We start from the raw sequence: 13,451 nt of genomic DNA, 5'->3' as shown, positions 1-13,451 counted from the left end.
CACCAAAGCAGACATCCAATAAAGGTATTAAGAGCTGGACAGCACCAGGACCTGACATGACCTGACGTGATCTACTCCTACTGGTTAAAGTAGCTTATAGTGCTCCATGATCACCTGACAGCACAAATGAGTGAGCTGCTAGCAGCAGCTACTCACCAAGATGGGCTAACACATGGTAGGACAATCCTGATTTAAAAAGATCCCCAAAAGGGTGCAACACCTTCGAACTACTGGCCGATAACTGACTTCTTGACAACATGGAAATTCCTCTCATACATCATAGTAGCCAAGCTTAGAAGGCATGTGTCAAGACAAAAGCAAAGCTTAGAAAGGCATGGGATAGGTCGAAGCACCAGTTACCGGCTGTCAACGCAGTCACACTGTAAGACAAGACAGACCGCCTGGTCAACTGGATTCACTACAAGAAAGTCTACAGGACATTAATAGCATTCAAGAAGAACTCAATGCAGTTGTGAAAAAGAATGCTGTATGCCAATTCCAAGGCCACCACGCAAGTCAACATATATCAAGGTGATGCACTGTTTCCACTGCTTTTCTGCATTTGCCTAGATTGCTTCAGGCAGATCATCTCAAAGAGTGGCTACAGATACAGAAACAGAAGAGGAGCAACCATCATCTATTAGATGTACGTGGATGACATCAAGCTAAATGCCAGGAGTGACCGAGTCAAATCACTGTTCTCCCTGATCAGGACCAATGCAAGGAAGTCAGTCACAGCCAAATACCTCAGGAAGGTAAGAAATATGCTGCAAAGCAGGGTCAGTGAGAGGTTAAGGTATTTGGCCCTAAACACCTCAGAAACACATTACCTAACCAGATAATTGCTCTAGATGGCATTGCCTTGCCCTCTAGTTCTACTGTTAAAAAAACTTGAAGTTGTTTTTGATCAGGATATGTCATTCAACATACACGTAAAACAAATTTGTAGGACCTCATTCTTTCATCTGTGTAATCTAAAAATCAGGAGCATATTGGCTTAGAGTGATGCTGAGAAACTAGTCCATGCATTTATAACTTCTATGCTGGACTATTGTGATTCCTTATTATCAGGATGTCTCAATAACTCTCTTAAAAACCTCCAGCTGATACAAAACGCTGCAGCCAGAGTTCTGACAGGAATCAGCGACAGAGCTCACATTTCTCCTGTATTAGCTTCATTGGCTTCCTGTCAAATCCAGGAGAGAATTTAAAATCCTGCTTCTTATATTACACTGTTAATGTTGAAGTCCCATCTTATCTCAAACACCTTATTGTACCATATCATCCTAACAGAGTCCTTCTCTCTCAGACTGCAGGTTTACTTGTGGTTCCCAGAGTTTCCAGAAGCAGAATGGGAGGCAGATCCTTCAGTTATTAGCTCCTCTGTTGTGTAATCAGCTCCCAGTTTGGGTTCAGGAGGCAGACAGCGGAAGGAACAACTGGAACAGATGTGGGAGGTGAGGGCCAAGGTGTTCACAGTTGCAATGGAAGTTTTCAAGGTACCCGGGCTTAAAGAAGACTCTTTCACCCCCAACAAGGTGTGGTGAGAGAGTTTTATGTTTTATATATACTGCATTTTAATACTTTTCTGTGTAGCAAATGTACTGTACACATGAAAACAAATAGTTACTAACACATAGATGTACTCTATTTGTTTATTTCTTCATATCATTGATTGTGTTTGTATTAGCCATTAGCAGCAGTGTCCCAGTTGTGAGGCTTACCATATTTAGGATATGATGTTTACATAGAGCACAGAGAATTCTGGTTCCTCATATCCTCATATACATGATAAGCATTAGTATCCCAGTTACTGGTTATTATTTTCTGTTAGTGTAGGTGCCTGTGATGTTCAGAATACCAACTAGCAATTTATTCTGACATTCCTGTAATTGTTAGCTAAACTACAAGTTAATTTGACTGTGTCTATTGAAAATGAGGTCACTTGGGCTTACAACAGGCATAGAACTATTTAATGTAAACATCACATTGCAGATTTGGTTTATCGTAATGCCAGTCACCGCAGATGAGAGTATCGAGAAACATTGAACACTCTGACCATGTCAGGCTACTGCACTGGACAAGGAAGCAGTGGTCAGAGATACACAGCTATGACTGGTAGGACAACATTATCATGATGGAGTTCAGTGATCCCAAGTGGAGAGAATTTTTTTTGCTTTAGTAGGACATCCTTTTATCAGGTATGTGATACAGCTGAACCATTTATGAGACAAGAGGAAACAGAAGTGTGAGCACCAGTATTAAATATTAATGAGCATGACCATAATGTTGAGCAGTTGCATTGAATATTGTTTAGTTGCTAACTAGTTTGTGGTTCACAGAACCACAGTCAAAATTTTGAATATAAGTTCTTGTTGCGGTATGGTGGAGAAAGCTATGAGCCACAACTCTAAAGACAGAGCTTCCAGATAGTTTGAGTTTCTGTTCATCACTTAGCTGAAGCCATGCCTGTGCAGAAAGTCAACAGTAATCAGACATAAGAACAAGATGTCTACCGACAACAGTATCCCAGTTCTTTTTAAGTACTTAAAAGTGGGATAAGGATTTATGCAGGATTCTGAAATCAGAACATGATGCTTATATGTAGAAACACAGAAACAAGATAGTTCAAAAACTAGATGATAACTAGGATATCCAAGTCCTTGTAAACCAAGTCATTTAACTTATGCTAAAGAAATGCTGTTGGTCTTCTGTATTTACTGAGGGTAAACTGGGTTGATCAGACAGATTTCATATTTTACAAAATATCTACTTATATAAATCATATTGTGTGAAAAGTTGTGGAGAGCATCTGCCAACTGCCCCAATATACACTGTTTGCATGTTGTTTTGTTTCCCCAAAGACCAAAAGTTGAGGTGGAGAGTGCAAAGTTAGCATTACCCATGGAGACATATCAATGGGATATATGCCAGGTAGACATAAACCAGAATTATCCTTTGAAACAGAACTTTCGAGCAAAATTTAGATGATCCAAATCACCAAAATGGGTAACTCAGAGTATACATGAAAAAGCAAGCCACAGAAAACCACAGAAGAAAAATTTGGTATACTATATTCATTCATTGTTCATTGCAAGCAAATTTCAACATTCTCAGTAAAAGAGCATTTGGAATTATGGCGTGGTCATATAACAAGCAGAAGTCTGAATGCTTTTAAGAATTACTGAGTATAAAGTTAGGAACGTGTTTTTGCTGTTGTTGTGATTCTTCTTCCCAGTCTGAGTTTAGCTGAATGAAATGTGGTGCTACTGCTCCACCACCTGTCACTGATATGACAGCATTTCTGCAAAGTTCTGTTTTCTAAACCAATATTTTCAGATTTATGTTTATAGGCAAGATTCACGGTTTGGGTGTAGGACTGACAGAGCGATAAAAGCTACAAATTTAGCTGCCTTAATGTGGACACAGCCTGATACATTGTTAAACATGTTAGCAAACGTTTGCCTATGCTAACATCCAGCAGACTCAGAGCAACAGTATCATTCATTTGAAGTAGCTTTGGCTCTGTTTTAGTCTCCACAAGCTCCTCTCTAACTGTGTCTGTCTTTGACTTATTAGAACTTGTTTGTTGAAAACAGGCTGGCTGGATTTCAAAATAAAAAGAGTGCAAGTTTGATGTTGAAAAGTGTTGAGCTGGTGATAAACTGGTTAGGTATGTCACAGCGTCACCTTTCACACTTGTCCCATTGTTTATGTAGAAGTATGAATCACTGCAGCTTTAAATTGAAGAAAATCAGTTATGTTTCCATGAAAACAATCATATTAGTGACTAGGACTTAATGTTATTGTGCCCCTTTGCTTTGTCAATTTATTTTACTGTATAATTTTGGTTAAATTTCATAGGGACATTTATTTGATGAAATTGACTTGTTGAGTCAAATGACCTAAAATGATTTAAAAATAGCTGGCGGAATCTATTCAGAGCAATTTATAAATGCAACAAAAGAAAACAACATAACGACATGGTCTCAGTGTTAAAAGATATCTAGAGAAACTGGGCTTGAATTCCCCTTTGCATTCTATAGCTGTCCTCTAGAGCTGCACTCGAACTGACCTCCCTTCCCAGGCTGTGGACTGACACTTCATCAAGAGGCCTTGTGACAGAGCAAGAGTGACGAGGACCATCCAACCCCCCCCTGCCTCTTCCTCTCTGTCCTGCTTTTGCTGTGCCTTTTGTTTGGTGCCTAACGACAGCTGTGATGGAACCGTCATGCTCTGTGATTATGCCGTCCTGCAGCCAGGCCGTCTCTCTGCTGCTGTCATCGTTGTTCTGCTCATTCTCCGTCTCTATCCACTCCGTGCACCAGAGAGAGCACTGCAGGTCAAACAGAGCCTTGCATTCTCACCCTATATTACCCCTGATCTCATATGGCATCATATCCAATCTAATTTAAGAAGAGATCTAGTGTGTTCTATAATGCATTTGTGTATATGCATGTATATATGTTTATGTATATGTTGCCATAAGCAGCAGATAGGGAGGCCCAGTAGCTAAAAATATCATTTTCCTTCGCCCAGGAATTGTCTGGAGGGTTCATTGGAAACTTGTGCAGCTGGGTGCGTTTCCCGCTGTTCGCCTGAACACATACCCCTCATTCGGAGACGGTGAGCAGCTCTGCCTATTAAAATGTAAATTCCTTCTCGCTGCAGCAGCAGCAACAGCAGCGACGGGCGAGCCCAGACTGGGCTGCAGCAGGAAAGGAAGGGGAAACTGGTGGGGGTGAGAAGTGTACACGCTATAGGCAGGATCTGTCTTTCACCACGCAGAGGCTCCCAGATAGGCAGCATGTGGCTCTATAATATGCTCCACTGGCCGGGCCCATCAGCGGATTTCAAAGCTCAGGCAGGAAACAAAAGGTGACTGGGCCATTCCTCTGATGCAAGCTCACTGTAATCAACTTCACTGGCTTTATTCATGCCTGTGTCTTTTATCCTATATTAAAATGCTTCTTTTTTTAGAATTTATTTTACTCAATTTGCACAATTTTTTTTAAACAAATTAAGGTTATTACATTTTATTCCTAGGACACATTTCAAAGGATCAACACTTCATGAGTGACCATATCTTTCAGAGTAACAGTGTGTCTGTTTGAAAAATGGGGGACACAGAGGAGTTATGGTTACAAAATAAGCAAGCTAACCTTAAGCTTTATTTGAGTAATAGGCTTCTAAAGGGTTTTTGCTGGCAGGGCTTTGCATTTTGTTCTATTACTTTCATAATGCTTTTACATGAAGCAGACAAATTCCCACTTTTATTTAACAATTTTTACACATTATTGATTAGTCCCTCACAATGCATAATTATTTTCAGGACTAACTTTTCTTGATGCTAAATACAAATGAAATAAATAATAAAAAAATACAGAAAAGCTGTAGTTGAAAATAAAACAAATAATAAACAATGAAACAATCATTGTTATGTGTCTAATTAATAATGATAAAAGTCCAAGCCTTGAATGATACACTGGTTTAAGCATCAGCAAAAATAGGAGCACGCACACATACACACACACAAAAAAAAACAAAAAACAGACAAGCCCATATAAAAACATGAACACAGATTTAATGTGTAACAGTAAGTTTTTTTAAGATGCCTACAAACCCCAGGAACCTGTTATTACATAATTGTATAATTGTTGCCATGCTAAGAATACTTCATAAGGGTCTATACACAGCCCTCTTTCTGGAATAACTGTATACGATCATTAAAAATGCCCTCTGATAAAATTGAAAGCTATTATTAAACATTAAAACTTGTACTTAGTCTTGCTTTAAATACTCTTATATAATACAGAATAAACATGTTCAGAAATTAGAATCCTGTATTGCATACATGTATTATTGTCATTATACTAGCATATATTGAGCTCCCTGGAAGTATGTTAAGTATATGAATTCGCAGTGATGCGTGATAACGTTCTAGATGTGAACATAAAAACTGTATTTTATTTAAAAAACTGTATTTTTGCTTTATTCTTCTGTTTCCATTTGAGTGTTTTCTTACTGTATGTGTACTGTACTGAACAGCCAATGATAAATGAACACTGAATGGAACAGGAATTGCATATAATTGTAGTTCCCAGTTAACTTACATTCTGTCCTCGACTTTAGTTCATCTCCAGTGACTGAAATGATGAGCAGAAATAAGGCCAATGTATGAATGATAACCTGCAAACTGACAGCACCTACCTTTGTTGTAGCTGGCGTCATGTTGGAGTTCCTAGCATGTGTCACTAGATGGAGCTGCGATTATACTGTAAGCAGCTCACACCCCTCGGCGCAGCGGCCACATACACAGCCTCTACCTGCATGTCCTCTACTTAAACTGAACACAAGAAACACAGCTGGCTGCTCCAACTGTTGGCCTCTATGCTTAATGAATTTTGTATTAGACTTTTTTTCTCCCTTTTTTTCTGCCCAGCATTTTATTATGCAGCAAACAAACGGAGAAACCAAATAAAAAACAACACATGAAAATATATTTTTAATAAACATCCATGATCACGAGACAGTGGTGTTGATTTTTTTGCTGTATGTGTTTTGGAGACTGTGGGGCCCCAGAGGGCTTGGAGGACACAGAGCATTGTAGCAAAAGCTCATTATTCTCTGAAACAGAAAAATTGTGTTGGAATTCACCTGATGCTGTCCAGTGTGTGACAATAAGAAGCATTGATTTAGCAATAACAGGCTGATTTATGTGGGACCAAATGACAGTGTAATGTCTGCTTCACTGACACAGCCTGTGTCCTTTCTCTGCCTTTAGAGGTGATTAGACATGTGTTTTTGTGAAAAATGCAAACATGTATGTTCAAATTTATGCCTGAGCATTATGCATGTTTTTAAATTTGGATAAAGCTATTTTATTTTTTTTCCTATTGTACAAAAAAATTGTGAAAACACCAAAACCAACAACTCACATGTTGTCTGTGTAGCCAAAGCCCAATAAAACTCATCCTGGGTATCAGTAGATCACCAGAGGTTGTTTTGCTGCTGAAACACAATAGTGTCAGCAGTAATCATTACTAAAAGCATGGAACTGGTCTAAACAAGGAAGTAAAGATAATGTCATTCAACACATAGTCAGCCTCATAAGAGTTGTTTATGCCCAGTCTATAAGTTACAGTATTTATTTTGATTGTGTCACTGAAACATCAAGTAAATTCAAATAATAATAATAATAATAATAATAATAATAATAATAATAATAATAATAATAATAATAATAATAATAAATCACAAATAAAATCAAACCAAAATGAGAATGATCTGACTCCTCCCTGGTGCATCTGGCTGTTTAGACAAAGAATACTCAGATCATGACAGTAAACAAAGATGAATTTCACTCATTTCTGGAACACACTTGTTTCCGTTTATATATAAAACCCAGCATGTGCCCTGGAATATGATCTAAATTCACCCATGGATTTCACAGGTAATTTGCAAGTATTTTTAGTGGATTTTATTGGTCATTACTTAATAATAGTGAAAAATTGTGTAGTTTTAAAATAAGCATGACAGTGTGATTGGACCTTGTTTTGACAGACTGCACACGCCATTGGTATTTGACCATGCATTGAATCACAAGTTTGTTTAAAGTCTCCATAATGGAATGAGATCTGTAGAGGCAATTGCTTTCTCAATACTGATTAGCTTACACTTTGTCTGATAAAACTGTTGCCTGAACCTGCAAGAACCAGCAGATGCACATGGGAACTGATTTCTCCTACAGAAGAGGAGAGTACACATGGTTCCTATCTGCTATGATTAAAATGTTAAAATATGAATACATAAAACAAAACAAAATGGTGTAAAATCTAATTCACTACATACATGTCCTGTTTAACCATATATATATTTTTCATTGAAAAGTACAGCTGAATTCTTGAGTACGTTATACCTGCAACCTTTCAGCTGCATTAAAGTTACATCTTGCACAGGTTCATCAGTTTTTAGTACGGTTTCTTACATTATCCAAAATTATTGTTTTAAGTGAAATTATTACACAGTCAGTACAATGGCACAAATGTATACAATGGCACTGCAGTTTCATGTACAGATGCCCAGTTTGCCTTGCATTCAACTCAATCCCTGGCTGGCTTCTTTTCATAGGAAACACTTTTGAACAAACCAATAGCTACATTTTAAAACTGCACAGTAAGCAAGTAAGCAGGAGGTCGTTGGGGTGGATGGCAGGTGTACAAAGCAATCAAACCTAAAACATGACGTCATATCGATATATATAGAACAACAAAAACACTATATTTGCTTCATGTGACTTGCCAAATAGACAAAATAACAACATCTCATCTAACTTGGTTGCTTTTCTTCAATGCACACTTACTCCTACAAATTGTTTCAACTCTGGTGGTCTTCACTGCCCAACCACCAGAATGTTTCTGTAACTGGACATCAAAGAACTCCTCACCTGTACTGAGCTGTCCCACAATTCCATCTACAAAATGGTCCTCTTCCTCCTCACAGTGAAATGGTTTATTCTCTCCCAGAGGGTTGAAAATTGTCCATCTGTCTTTTTCAGAGAAAACGAATTCCAGGTCTAACCAACTGTCAGGCCTTGTGTAATTTAAGAGACTGCTTCAAATATCTTTTAAGTAATGAGAAGTCATTTTCGTGGCTGTTGTTAGAGCGCATTGCACAAAGGCTTCCATTCTGTCTGAAATGGTACATTCAACCATGATGAGAGGAAAAAAAAGAGATAGCCAAAGTCTGAATGACTCTAAGGCCTTTTGAACCCCCAGTCAAATATCATTGTGGGAGCTCCTCTCCTGAGTGGTAGTCACCAAATACTGCTGTTAGTACTGATTGAAAATCCATGAGGACCTTTGTGAAAGCAGCATAGTGCCCTTGAAAAATGATACAAAAAATGTCTCTGTCCTTCCTATCAAAATGTTGTGTCTGCGGTCTGCAGCACCTCGACTCCCAGCTCTCCTCTTTCATCTGAAAAAAAAAAGAGTGGCTAGAGAGAGTTCAGAGACAATTTCACTTTTATTTGAAATGACCGAGACCACGGCAGTTACAATAGACTTTTAGAGGCCATCAAGGCTGTTTGTGGCCCCTTCTCTCATTGATTTGTCATAGTTGTGTTGCTGTAGCGGGGTTTGTTTAGGTGCATGTAATGTACTAAAGAGTACTGTCTCCAGTGGATGGGATCAGATCAACATGGTCATTTGTTTTCAGCAATTTTTTGCAAATTTTATAAAATTAAGGATTTTGCTTTTATCCAAAACATTATTAAAACCTTACTGGTGATACACTGGTAAAAACATGTCAATATATAACATAGAATTTTCAATTCTGCAAGGTCTGATTTAATGCACACGCACTGTTAATAAAAGTTGTGGGGTAAAAAAACTGTATAGGGGTTGCAGAAAGGTGTAATTTGAGGAAAAATATTGCACACTGTACCCTATGGAGACATTTAAATTTTTATATGACTTGATTTTCACATATGCACTAATATCTCACCAACTCCTGGAAACTACCATCGATGTGTAAAATTAATGGTGCTCTCTTTTCAAGGTTTATGATGCTCCCACTGAATGTCGCATTTAAACGCAATCCATGTAATAAAAGCATGGTCAAAGGTTTTTCCCCCCAAGTAAAAGTCTAATTATTTGTGTAAAAATGAATTCATGCTGAATGGGTTGTAATATATCAAAGTAAATACACTATTCCCTGGCGAAGATGGTGCTTTTCTTTCCAAATCAACATTAAGTTACAACAGAAAAAAGCAAAATAACAAAACAAAGAATTAACAGTAAACTTACCAACTTAGTGCCAGCCTTGGGCCCTATAAATTTAGTTTCATTTAGAAGTTAATGTAATTTATTTTGTAATATGAATTTTATTGTATTTACACAATGACAAATAAAATCCTATATCTATAAAATCCTCAAGAATCTGATCTAGACTCTACTTCTTCTCACAGGTATTCTTAGTGTTGTATTTGGTCAGTCTGATCAGTCTCTATGTCTCACTGTGCTGCCTGTACACCACGTCCCAAAAAGTCATTCTCCCTAGAAAAACAAAGCTCAAGGATTGAATATGCAATCATGATCATGGCCTTCAGTCTTCTAGGCATGGAAAGAACAAGGGGCGGGGGCAGACCGGTTCGGAAGCCGTGGCGACGTAGGCCAGGCAAGACTGGGCAGGCAGGGGGGGAGTCCGGAGCTGAAGCAGACCAGGGCGATGCGGCTGGCAGGGAGCCAGCAGAGACAATGATCCAGCATGGATTGGTGGGGCGAGTCTGGCTTTAACAGCTGCTGATGACTGATCAGGCTCAGCTGTGGTGAGAGCGCAGCTGAGTCCAATTGGCCAGGACTGTCTGATCCAGGGTGTAGCGCAGAGGAGGGAGGGACCATGACAGTACCCCCCCTCTACGTGCACCTCCTGGCTCACAACTGGGCTGGTCAGGGAGTTGGTGGGGAATTCCAGAGGTGGAGGGGAAGTCCTGGGGCAGGCAGGAGTCAGTCAGGAGGGACTTCTCCGGGGGACGGCCCAGGGGCTGGACAGGCAGGAGAGACCCCTCCGGGGGCCGGACTGGGGACTGGACTGGGGACTGGACTGGGGATCCCTCCGGGGGCCGGACTGGGGACTGGACTGGGGACCCCTCCGGGGGCCGGACTGGGGACTGGACTGGGGACCCCTCCGGGGGCCGGACTGGGGACTGAACTGGGGCCGCCACTGCAGGGGGGCGGCTCGGTGCTGGGGCCGTCACTGCAGGGGGGCGGCTCAGTGCTGGGGCCACCACTGCAGGGGGACCGCTCGGTGCTGGGGCTACCACTGCACCAGGGGAGGCGTCTGCTGACTCCAGCACTGTTTCTAGGCTGGGGGGATTTTCAACAAACCTTGGCGGGCCTCTGTCTCCAGCCCCACCAGCCATGGGAGGGACCATGACAGTACCCCCCCTCTACGTGCACCTCCTGGCTCACAACTGGGCTGGTCAGGGAGTTGGTGGGGAATTCCAGAGGTGGAGGGGAAGTCCTGGGGCAGGCAGGAGTCAGTCAGGAGGGACTTCTCCGGGGGACGGCCCAGGGGCTGCACAGGCAGGAGAGACCCCTCTGGGGGCCGGACTGGGGACTGGACTGGGGACTCCTCCGGGGGCCAGACTGGGGACTGGACTGGGGACTGGACTGGGGATCCCTCCGGGGGCCGGACTGGGGACTGGACTGGGGACCCCTCCGGGGGCCGGACTGGGGACTGGACTGGGGACCCCTCCGGGGGCCGGACTGGGGACTGAACTGGGGCCGCCACTGCAGGGGGGCGGCTCGGTGCTGGGGCCGTCACTGCAGGGGGGCGGCTCAGTGCTGGGGCCACCACTGCAGGGGGACCGCTCGGTGCTGGGGCTACCACTGCACCAGGGGAGGCGTCTGCTGACTCCAGCACTGTTTCTAGGCTGGGGGGATTTTCAACAAACCTTGGCGGGCCTCTGTCTCCAGCCCCACCAGCCCTCTTGGAGGTGACAGGGAGGGTGGTGTCACGCCCCTCAAGGACAGGCGAGGAGGCTCTAAGCCTCTTAAGGACAGGAGCGGGGGTGTCGGCCCCAACAAGGACAGGAGACAGGGCTTCTGCCCCAACAAGGACAGGAGACAGGGCGTCGGCACTGGGCCCCTCCAAGGCTGCAGGAAATGAGGCAGCACTGGGCCCCTCCAAGGCTGCAGGAAACGAGGCGGCACTGGGCCCCTCCAAGGCTATAGGAAATGAGGCGGCACAGGGCCCCTCCAAGGCGACAGGAAATGAGGTGGCGCAGGGCCCCTCCAAGGTGACAGGAAATGAGGCAGCACAGGGCCCCTCCATGGCAGGAAATGAGGCAGCACAGGGCCCCTCCACAGCAGGAAATGAGGCGGCGTCGAGCCCCTCCACGGCTGGAGGTGAGGCGGCGTCGAGCCCCTCCAAGGCTGGAGGTGAGGCGGCGTCGAGCCCCTCCAAGGCTGGAGGTGAGGCGGCGTCGAGCCCCTCCAAGGCTGGAGGTGAGGTATGGCGCTTTCCGGAGCCGCGCCTTCTACGCGAAGGCTTCCCCGCAGGTGGCTCAACAGAAAGCTGGGGGGCAGGCTTCGGCAGGTCGCCAGGTGACTGTGAGCTGGCTAGTTCCAGAGCAGGCCGAGAACCACCAGGCTGGTGGCTAGCCAGGTCTGAAACAGGCAAAGAGTTAGCAAGTAGGCTAGGCAGGCAGATCAGGGGTGAATTCAGGAATTTTAAAATGGAATCTGGCAGGTGGGGGACCAGCCAAGGCTTTTGGGCAGTCTGCCTGCGCCCCACAGACACCACTGCATCTTTCACCTCCTGTCTGGCTGCCTTTTTCCTTTCGGCCAGCAGACAATATAAATCACCTAAATAATCATATGCATCGTCATCCTCAAAGAAAACATCCATGGAGGAGACGGAAGACAAGGGCAGAATAAGGCTCTACTGCGTGCCTGCTGGGTCCATGACTGGCTGGATCATTCTGTCAGGGTCCGGGGGGGTTTGAACCCAGAGTGCAGGCACACAGGAGGCAAGACAGATTCAGAACTAAGGACTTTCATTTCACAAAAACAAAAGCAAACCAAACTCCATACAGAAAATAATGAATTTAACCAAAACCAAACAAAAATCAAAAAAATGATCTAGAACTACAACTAAACTGGCCACAATATGGGCTGAAAACCTAAACTAAAACAAATGGCTTGACTCACAACTCAAACGTCCAAATGGCGGGGGCGGGGGCCGACTGGTTCGGAAGCCGTGGCGACGAGGCCAGGCAAGACTGGGCAGGCAGGGGGGGAGTCCGGAGCCGAAGCAGACCAGGGTGATGCGGGTGGCAGGGAACCAGCAGAGACAATGATCCAGCATGGACTGGTGGGGCGAGTCTGGCTTTAACAGCTGCTGATGACTGATCGGGTTCAGCTGTGGTGAGAGCGCAGCTGAGTCCAATCGGCCAGGACTGTCTCATCCAGGGTGTAGCGCAGAGGAGGGAGGGACCATGACAATATATTATAATGTAATATTGTACATTAACAGTGGTACCTGGAGGCACAATGTGCAGCTCTGAGAGACCTGAAGTGGACATGGTCCCCCAAACCAAACTGTGGGCACTGAGTTTCACTGCTCAGAAGATGGTACTTTTTCACCATAATCTGCATAGATACGTTTGTTTTGGCTGTTGGGTGTCGGAAGTAAGCGAGAGGACATTCATCAAAGAAAATACAGTTGTCCCAGTCTTTTGGAGTCAGTATTATGGACTTCTTTGCGAAGGCCAGTCTCTTTGTGAGTTGTGAGGTACATTGCCTCTTGTAAGCTTTCAATCAATGTTTCTGTTAAATAACGATGCACAGTGCTCTTAGAAACATCTTCTCCAAAATTTTTCAGCCTCTGACTGAGTTTCTGGCAGGACTGGTGTCTTTTACTCTCGGCCTTTCTCATCCTTGGTTCTT

At 43.4% G+C, this 13,451-nt stretch overlaps 1 long non-coding RNA gene across 1 annotated transcript; it reads left to right on the top strand.

Annotated features, from left to right (window-relative positions):
• The first annotated feature begins 226 nt into the window (after window positions 1-226).
• Window positions 227-6,506, top strand: LOC129349354 (uncharacterized). The gene is made up of 3 exons (XR_008602337.1): window positions 227-755; window positions 1,310-1,457; window positions 4,047-6,506. It is a non-coding gene; the product is annotated as an uncharacterized LOC129349354 (long non-coding RNA).
• Window positions 6,507-13,451: the final 6,945 nt, after the last annotated feature.

This window comes from Amphiprion ocellaris, chromosome 7 (assembly GCF_022539595.1).
Source record: "Amphiprion ocellaris isolate individual 3 ecotype Okinawa chromosome 7, ASM2253959v1, whole genome shotgun sequence".
Lineage (NCBI taxonomy): Eukaryota > Metazoa > Chordata > Actinopteri > Pomacentridae > Amphiprion > Amphiprion ocellaris.
Note: the sequence above shows the minus strand (reverse complement) of the source record. Positions and strands in the feature narration are given on the sequence as shown.